Consider the following 10,464-nt stretch of genomic DNA (forward strand, 5'->3'; position numbering starts at 1 on the left):
AGTAGACAATTTTGATACTATTCATTTAAAATATGTTTCATGTGTATTCAAAACAAAAGAAAAATTTTTAATAAAACCTACTGATATATCAGTATATTCTATAGAGCAGGGGGCGACAACGTATGGCTCTCTAGCCATATCTGGCTCTTTTGAGGGCCAGATATGTCTCTTTCTGCAGGAGCCATAAAGTCAATTTTTTTTCAGGGACTGTTACAGGAGCGGCACTGTGAGCACTGCACGGCTCTCACGAAATTACATTTTAAAAAATGTGGCATTTATGGCTCTCATGGCCAAAAAGGTTGCTGACCCCTGCTGTAGAGTATGTATAAGGCAATATTTACATATTCCATGCAATTGTAAATGTTTAATTTTTAGTACATATCATACAGAATATATAGTTGATAACAATATAGCATATTTACAGCATACACTAAATGTCATATGGAATATATTAAAGATTATATTATTTATGCTATGTCTATATATTGATATGTCAGTACATTTTATTGAAACTTTTCATTTTGTTTTGCAAACATGAAACATATTTTAAACAGTACCATCCAAACTCTTTATTTTACCTTTTAAAATCACTTCTAAATATTTCCTAATTAGGATATAGGAATTGGAAGTATAAAATATAAAAGCTATTTCTCTATCTACATCTTTTGCATCATCCAATCTTTTCATTAGCATGACCACTAACTTGATTTAGCCCTCATCATTTTTTGCCTACCAATTTCAATATTTGTCTAATTAGTTCCCTTGATTCTAGTCTTTCTAGGAAATAACAGAAAGCAAGAATTCCATTCAAAATATCTGTAAAATTCATAAAGTTTTTGGGAGTCAAATCTAATAAGGCACTCATGAAATGTATCAACAATTAAAAACAAAGATACAATTAAACTCAATAGCCTATTGTTCAGTATATCTAAGAACAAAAATGATTTGGAAAGAATTGTCTCTTCCCTCTAAGGAAATCCTGGAAATCAGTCTGGCAGAAATTAAGTTTAAATTATCTTACATTGATAAGTTCAGAATAGATGTTACCTAAAAATTTATGGTTACATCATTAAAAATGGTGGCATTATTAAAAATATTGTTGTCCTCTTCCTTTTTAATTTTTTTTCAGTTTACATTGTTGTAATTCTTGCGCATATTATTTTCCTGGTTCTTTTATTTTACCTTGTGCCAATTCAAATGGCTCATATAAGTCTTCCCATGCTACTCTGGATTCTTCAGATTCTTTCCTTCCTTTCTTCCTTCCTTTCTTCCTTTTTTCTTTCCTTTCTTCTTTCCCTCCTATGTCCCTCCCTCCCTCCCTCCCTCCCTTCCTTCCTTCCTTCCTTCCTTCCTTCCTTCCTTCCTTCCTTCCTTCCTTCCTTCCTTCCTTCCTTCCTTCTCTTCTTTCCTTCTTTCTAGCTTGCTTGCTTTCTTGCTTACTTTCCCCTTGTGTTCAATCTTAGAAACAATATATGTATTAGTTCCAAAACAGAAGAGTTATAAGGAATAGGCTATCAGGGTTAAGTGGTTTACCCATAATCACACAGCTAGGAAGTGTCTGAGGCCAAATTTGAGTCTAAGATCTTCCATCTCTATGGCTGGTCTTTCCATTGAGTCACCACTATCATTTTTTACAACAGGTAAAATTCTATAACAATCATGAACCACAATTAGTTTAGCCAATCAATGAGTAATACTCTGATTACTATTTTTTATTACCACAAAAAAGAGCTGCTATGAAAATTTTGTTGTTTGTGGAACAATTCTTTTCGTCTTTTACCTTCTTGCAGATTGCGCATACAAGATGAATTCAACCTATGGTTCAAAAAAATTGGACATTTTAATTCCTTTTTAAAAAATCATAATTTCAACTTGTTTTCCAGAACAGCTGGAAAAATTCACTATTCCATCAACACAGTAAGTGTACCTTTTTTCCTAGCACCATTTCCAAATTTATCTATTTCTGTCTTTTATCATTTAAAATATTACATTTCATCTGAGACTACTCTCAATGTGAAACTTGTATATGTCTTGTTAGTTAGCTCCACGTTGTCTCCCCCATTAGAATGTGAGCTCCTTGAAATGGGTACTGATTTTGCCTTCTTTCATTTCTCTGACATTTAGCATCTGGCATGTGTTAGGTACTTTGTAAATGCTAGATGACTGACAGTCTATGCTGTTTTGATTTTTCATCTCCTTATTTTGAATTATTTGGAACAATCTCTCAAATGATTGTTAATGGTTTACCAATCATCTTTCAGAACTGTATGTCCATATCCTTTAACGTGGTAAATAATTCTTGGTCCTCTATATTCCGGCTAAATCACTACATATTTTGTATATCATTTACTAGTCAGACATATTTGACCCCAATTTTTTTTCTCATATGTGGTTTTGTTTCTTATTCTAGTTTTAGTTATTCTATTTGTATAAATATTTTATAAAATAGAAATTGTTATAGTTTGTAATCTCTATAACTTGTTTAGCTAAAAAAAATTTCCCTCAGGACATAACTATGAAAGGTACTGCCTTGTATTTTTAAAATAATATGGTCTTTAATAATAGGGTCACTTGTCAATTTTTAGCATATCATTCATAGTAAATAGTTTAAAATATTGATCTAACCCTAATTTTGTCAAATCTCACACTGAACTTCCTGGCTTTTGTTGTTGTTGTAAAAATAGAGCACTTGTCCTTCAAGTAATTAATCTTTTCAGTTCAAATATTGAGTTATTGCATTTGAATATCTTAAAATTATTTTATATAATAGTCTTTCATACTCTTTTTTATATTTGTAGATTGTTCTAAGTACTATTTTATTTTATTTATAATATTTTAGGTACAGAAATACTATTTCTCCTTTGTTTATCTTTTTGCCCAAAATAAATATTATTAATGTCTCATTTTATGAAGTATGCTTTTAGTAACTGATTATAATAGCCCTAAATCTATACTCCTTTGGCCAAAATGTGGGCAGTGGACACCCATTCAATTGTGTTATTATTATAATTATTTGTCTTATTTAATATTTTTGCTGATTTTTCACATTTTTCAAGTGAACTATCATGCCATTAACAAGTAAGGAAAAATTGGCCACAATTTGTCACTGGTTATACTTTTTATTTCTTTCTTTTGTCTAATTCTTATGACTAGTACTTATAGGTCTTTTTCAAAAATAATGGGAGAAAGGATACCTATATAGTCCATATATATTTATTGAAAAATCTTCTGGTGTTTGTCCATTTCAAATAATGTTAGATTTTGATCTTAGTTTTATATTTTAAACTTACATAAAAATGGAGATTTTAGTCTAAATTAGTTTTAAATTTGGTTGAAGTCTTCTCTAAGGATATAATAATGGATTTGCTTTCTTTCCCTGATTCTTTCTTTTATAATTTTATTCAATTCAAAGAATTTTGAGAAATTTTATTATTTTCAATTATTTAAATAACTTACTTAGCATATTCATTAATTATTTTAGATGTGTGATAAAATTTGCCCATTAATCCATCTGAGAAAGGTTTCTTTCTTTGGTAATTCTTTTTTTGTTCAATTTAATTTTCTGATTCACTTGCTTAAAATCTTTCATGCTCAGTTAATTTTTTAGAATATTTTTGTAGATAATATTTCATTTCTTTTAAATTCTTAGTTGAGCTGTGATACAATTACTTATAGTCAGTTCTGAAAATTCCTTTATGTCTGTTGTGATTTCATATTAATTTTTTTGGAGGGGAGGCAAGCAGAAGATAGTTTGGTTTTCATTTCTCCATTTTGATCTGGTTGGAAAAAATTTATCAGGTTTTGTTAGTCTAAAATAAGAAATAACTTTTAATTTTTGTATAATTTTCATAAATTTTCTCCTCTATTTCCTGCATTTAATCTCTATTTCTTCTAATTTTCATTATTTCCTCTCAACTTATTCTAGGTTTTATTTATTTCTTGCTCTCTTCTGACACTTGTCTTTCACTGTTCAGTAACGTATGCTATTCAGTTTCCTTCCTTCCTTCCTCTCCAGTTTCTTATGTTACAGAAATAATCTTTTACTGAAAACTTTTCTTAGTTTTCCTTTGCTTTGTCCTCATTATTTTCCCCCTACATTCTCTGCTGAATTATATTCTCTAATTTGTGTGCTATGCCCTTCTTGTTCTTTTTTGTAACAGTGACTACTTTGATACCCGCTCTCTGAAGTTAAGATCCTTCCTCACTACCAGGTTTTCTAATACCTGTCAGGGGAATTGGGGGGAAGTGCCTAGTCTTTGCCATTGGCTCATGCCTTCTCAAATTGTGTGTCTTCCATTTTAGGGGGTCTTCAGAAGCCCAGTTTTATTTAACAGGTCAAGTTGGATTAACTTTCACAAAGGATTATTTGCTTCATGTACTCCAAATACTCCCCAAATATAATAATCTCTATACTCTCTTGGTAGGGGTGTGGATTAAGTTTATAGTGTAACTAAATTATTTTATATAATTTAAATAATCTTATATAATTTAATCTTCTAAATCTTCCATGTCAAGTTTTCCCATCTTTTAATTCCCATCCTTCCTTCTACTTTGGGTGCTCATAGATCTCCTTTTCTGAAGTGATAAGGACAATTTTTCCTGGGTTAATGTTTTTTTTCCCCTAATGTGTAAATCCTCTTGCCTCTTTTCATAGACATACAGTTACTTCCCCATGAGAATATATTTAAGAAATAATGCCTTTTCCTTTCACCTTTAATGGCAAGAATCCTCTCAAACGTTCCCCTCTTGTGCCTCTCTTCTATTGTTTTTATCTTTTCTTTCTTAGAACCTATTCTTTTTGAACTATTAAAGGAATTATTTTCCTTTCACTATTCATCTATGGACTAAATAGGATTGCATCTCCAGAAGCCCTCTCTATCTTAGCTCTTCTCTCCCCATTCAGGTCCACTGTCCTTTACCTCCCAAGAAAGATATCAATTTATTTGTGGTAGGTGGATGGGCTATAGGATTTAATCATTGAAGTATTGATTTAGATCTTGTTACAGTCCTAATTCTGATTCTTCCTTAAATATTTAACCCCTTATATCTTTTTCTGTCTTTATAAACATGCAAAAATGATTTTCTTAATCTTTTCTTGATAATTGTATTTATTTACCTTTCTCATATTCCCGTTCATTTGATATAGATTTTGCAGATAGAACATACTGTACACTTCTGAGTTTAGGATTTTGAGACAAGAATTCTTCAAATGCTTCTGACTTATGAAGTTCTACCTATTTTCAAGTTCAGCTTTACAACATAGATTACTTTGGGTTTGAGATGGGTCTCATGTGTTTTTAAATTTTATTTTCCAGTCTCCTTTCTGATTTGTGGTGATTTCAGGATCCCATTATACTATAAAGTCTTTCTCCTGCATGCTTGCAAAATTTTTTATTTGTTTTAGAAGTTGTTAAATTTTGCCACTATGTCTTAAGAGTTTCAAGCATATTTTCCCCTGTTAATGATAAATAGTGCTTTGCTATCTCTTGTCAAATATTTTATCCATTCCTTGTGTTATTTCTTATATTATTAAATCTACTTTTTTCATTTGCCATATTCTTTGAGATCTATGATAGTTAAATTATATTTGTTTATGCATCCTATATTCAAAATCTTACCATGGCCTTCCCCTAATCAGTAAGCTCCATCTTCTCCACATAGAATTTTAAAACCCTTTTCAAAGTCCTATCATTTCTACCTTCCTAATAGATCTAATAGTACATGCTTTTTTACTTTCTAACACTGCCACTAACCTAATGCAGACCCTTGTCACCTCATGCCTGAAATGCTGTGAAAGCCCGCTGTTGGGTCTACCTGCCTCATTCCCCCACTCTAGTCTACAATCCATTTAGCTACCAAAGTGATTTTGCTAAAGCACAGGTTTAACTAGGTTACTAACCTACTAAATAAGCTCCAGTGGCTCCCTAGTTGTGCCAAAATCAAATATAAATCCTTCGTTTGGCATTTAAAGCCCTTAATAATCTTTCTTATCTTTTAAGTCTTCTTAGAGGTACCTCACTCACTCCCACAAGACAGCAACACTGGCTTTGCTGTTTGTCACACAGAACCCATCATCTGCAGACCCAGTTCATTTTCATCAGTTGTCCTTCATTTTTGGAATGCTTTCCAGCCTCCATCTTCTCCATCTCTAATTTCTAACTTCCCCGACTTCCTTCAAGTCTCAACTCAAATTCTATCTTCCATAGGAAATATTTTCTGTCTCTCCCACTAAGCCTATACCTTATCTCTGAGATTATGACCCATTTACCTTTCTCTCAGTTTTATATGTACATAATCATTTGTGTGTGTGGTTTTTTTCACACATTAGAATTTGAGCTCCTTAAGGGCAAGAACTATTTCTTTTTTTGTTTAATGTTGTTCATGACAATATATTGTATTTTGATGCACCTACAAATTTACATGGAACTAAAATATAAAAGCATTCCCTTATCCATGGCTTTGTTTCTTTAGTTTCATTTATCCACAGTCAACCTGAAGCACAGGAAGTCCATCTATGAAGTGCCAGAAATCTGCCAGAGGCAGTGGTCTAACCCCAGCAGCAGTCTTTTCTTCCATTTTAATTTTTTTATTTTAATTTTTTTATTTTAATTTATTAATTTATTTTAAAATATTTTATTTTTTAGAAAAATTTTCCATGGTTACATGATTCATGTTTTTACTTTCCCCTTCATCCCCCCCTTCACCCCACCCCCATAGCCTACAGACATTTCCACTGGTTTTAACATGTGTCATCAATCAATACTTATTTACATATTATTGATAGTTGCATTGGTGTGGTCCTTTCAAGTCTACATCCCCAATCATGGCCGCATCAACCCATGTGTTCAAGCAGTTATTTTTCTTCTGTGTTTCTACTCCTGCAGTTCTTCCTCTGAATGTGGGTAGTGTTCTTTTCCATAAGTCCCTCAGAATTGTCCTGGGTCATGGCATTGCTGCTAGCCCACAAGTCCATTACATTCGATTTTACCACCGTATATCCGTTTCTGTGTACAGTGTTCTTCTGGCTCTTCTCCTTTCACTCTGCATCAATTCCTAGAGGTCTTTCCAGTTCATGTGGAGTTCCTCCAGTTTATTATTCCTTTGAGCACAATAGTATTCCATCACCATCAGATGCCACAATTTGTTCAGCCATTCCCCAACTGAAGGGCATACCCTCATTTTCCAGTTTTTTGCCACCACAAAGAGCGTGGCTATAAATATTTTTGTACAAGTCTTTTTTATCTATGATCTCTTTGGAGTACAAACCCAGAAATGGTATGGCTGGATCAAAGGGCAGGCATTCTTCTAGAGCTCTTTGAGCATAGTTCCAAATTGCCATCCAAAATGGTTGGATTAATTTACAATTCTACCAGCAATGCATTAATGTCCCAATTTTGCCACATCTCCTCCAACATTTATTACTCTCCCTTGCTATCATTTTATCCAATCTTCTACGTGTGAGGTGATACCTCAGAGTTGTTTTGATTTGCACAAGAACCATTTCTTAAAAACTGTGGTTTTTGTTTTGTTTTGTTTTGTTTTGCCTTTTGCTGTATCCTTAGCTCTTAGCACAATGCATGGAAAATAGTGAGCTCTTAAATGTTTGTTGACTTAACTTCACAATCTGGCTCTGGTGTATCTGTGCAGGCTTATTATACATTTCTCACCTCCATGTATACTATATTCCAACCAAATGGCACTAGTGACCTGCCATCTTTGTATATGCTTTCTGTCATCTGGAAAGCATTCCTTTCTCACCTCCTCCTCTTAGAATGACTAGGTCCCTTCAAAACTCAAGTCAAGTTCCATCTTCTGCATGAAGCCTTTTTGGATCCCTCTGGTTATTAGTGTTCTTCTGAAATTACTTTATATTTTAGTTATGTATGTACATGTAACAGTTGAATTTAAGCTCCTTCAGACAATGACCATTTCACTTTCTGTCTCCAGTGACTAACAAGGATCTGACACAGAGCAGGCACTCAGTATATTATTGCTAAATGATGTCTCTTGGATGCATTCCTGAGGGATCCTATAATCATAATTTTAGGGCTGAAATTGACCAAAGAGGCCATAGATTATAGATTTCTTATTCTACAGAGAAGTTAGATGATGGGCTAGGATTTGAACAAAATTCCTCTGATTCCAAATCCAACACTCTCCAGAGAGAGAGAGAGAGAGAGAGGAAAACTCTTCTAGGATGAGACACCTCTGACTTGTTCTTCCCAGGGAGGCTATCTAGTTCAGCCTCTTCAACATGCTGTCTGTCCTGAGGAAAAAGATATAATGTCTATGAGAAAATGGCGTGGAACTTTGACTCTTCCTTATCAAGGTTGCCATAGGAGGTGCCCTCCCCTGGGCATAATATTAAATTATTGCTTTCCCTTTAAAGTAGCATACATTCTGGGAGGCTCCATGAATGCTTTTTTTGATAAATCAAAACATATAATGAAAAGTGATGACATTTTAGAGATGCTTTTGCCAAAGCCTGTTTATATGATTGGTCATTCCAGAAGATTAGATGATATAGTGGAGAAACACCATCCTCCTCTCATTGTGTATGTTCTATAATTATATCCCTCAGAACTATAGAGTGAAAAAAATCTGTCTTGGGTATGTTCTGTATGGTCATGAAATATGTAAATATAGATTTTGAAGATGCCAATTTCTTTATGGGTGCTGACAAGTGTCCAAACAGATGATATAGAATATGTGTTTGGATGGGAGCCTTCACCGTAACAGACAGCGGAAATGTTTTATAATTTCTTGATTAAGCTAGTAGAGAATAGAATAGATCCTAGAGCTCCAGATAAAATGATGAGAGCTCCATCTAGTAGCTTCAGGTTTTTCACTCCCATGCTATATGAATTTGAACTTGTTATGACTTCTCCATATCTCAGTATTTTCATCTTTAAGATGATTTTGCCATTACAGTTGTGATGAGTGGAAAGAGCCCTTATTCTAGAGCCAGAGATTCTAGGTTCAAATCCCACCTCTCTTTAAAAGACTGTCTCCCCTTTGATTCAGCCATAGGCACTGCTTGTTTCATACCCCAAAGAGATAATAAGGAAAAAGACTTATACAAAAATATTTATAGCCATGCTCTTTGTGATTGCAAAAAAATGGAAAATGAGAGAATGTCCTTCGATTGGGGAATGGCTGAACAAATTTTGGTATCTGTTGGTGATGGAATACTATTGTGCTCAAAGGAATAAAGAATTGGAGGAATTCCACGTGAACTGGAAAAACCTACAGGAATTGATGTAGAGTGAAAGGAGCAGAACCAGGAGAACACAGAGACTGATACACTGTGGTATAATCGAATGTAATGGATTTCTCTACTAACAGCAATGCAAGGATCCAGAGCAAGGCTGAGGGACTTATGAGAAAGAAAACTAGCCACATTCAGAGGAAGAACTGTGGGAGGAGAAACACAGAAGAGAAACAACTGCTTGAACACATGGGCTGATGGGGATATTATTGGGGATGACGACACTAAATGATAACTCTAGTCCAACTATCAATAATATGGAATTGGGTCTTAATGATACATGTAAAACCCAGAGGAATTGTGCATCGGCTAAGGGCAGTTAGGGGTGTTTGGGGAAAGGGAAAGAACATGAAATATCTAACTATGGGAAAATATTCAAAATAAAAATATAATTAAAAAAAGCAAATCCCACCTCTCTGTTCATTACTTATGAGACCTTGGGCAAGTGATTCAACCTTGTTGAGGCTAAGGTTCCTTTATCTATGAAATGAAGGGATTGTATTAAAGGGCCTTTGAAGTCTCTTCCAATTTTCAAAATTTGATCCTATAAACTCCCTCATGCATACAGGTAAGGGAATTTACAGAGCAAGGAAGAAACTTGCCTAAAGATACATATAAAGTAAGCAGAACTCAGGTGTAACACTGGGTCTTTTCATTTAATTCAAGACTCTTAAAAAAAAAACAACACCTTACTTTCTGTCTTAGTATGCACTAAGTCCTACTTAATATACAACATAATATATGATATGATGTGATGTGATATGATATGATATGATATGATACAATAAAATATAATATGATATAATATAACCACATAATATAATAAAACATAACATAGCAATATAATAATATAATATAATTGATATAATTGATATACTTAATATAATATATGTATATATACATATATACATATATGTAATACTATATATTGGTTCCCAGGGCTAGGCACTGGGATTTAAGTGACTTGCCCAGCATCATACAGAATTCAAGGCTCTTTCCACTGCTTGTCATAGTCTTTCCTTTCTATAACATTCTAGAATGATAAGGCAATGTGTTCATCTCATGGTTCTTATTTGTCACATAAGTTAGGAATATCAACTTCTGATTTTCTTCCCTTTGTCTTCACTTTCTCTAGTCAGACTGTGTAAGTCATGAAGCATTGCTGTGTGCCGGGGACTATGCTAAACCTTCAAGAA

Source organism: Gracilinanus agilis, chromosome 6 (genome assembly GCF_016433145.1).
Source record: "Gracilinanus agilis isolate LMUSP501 chromosome 6, AgileGrace, whole genome shotgun sequence".
Taxonomy (NCBI): domain Eukaryota; kingdom Metazoa; phylum Chordata; class Mammalia; order Didelphimorphia; family Didelphidae; genus Gracilinanus; species Gracilinanus agilis.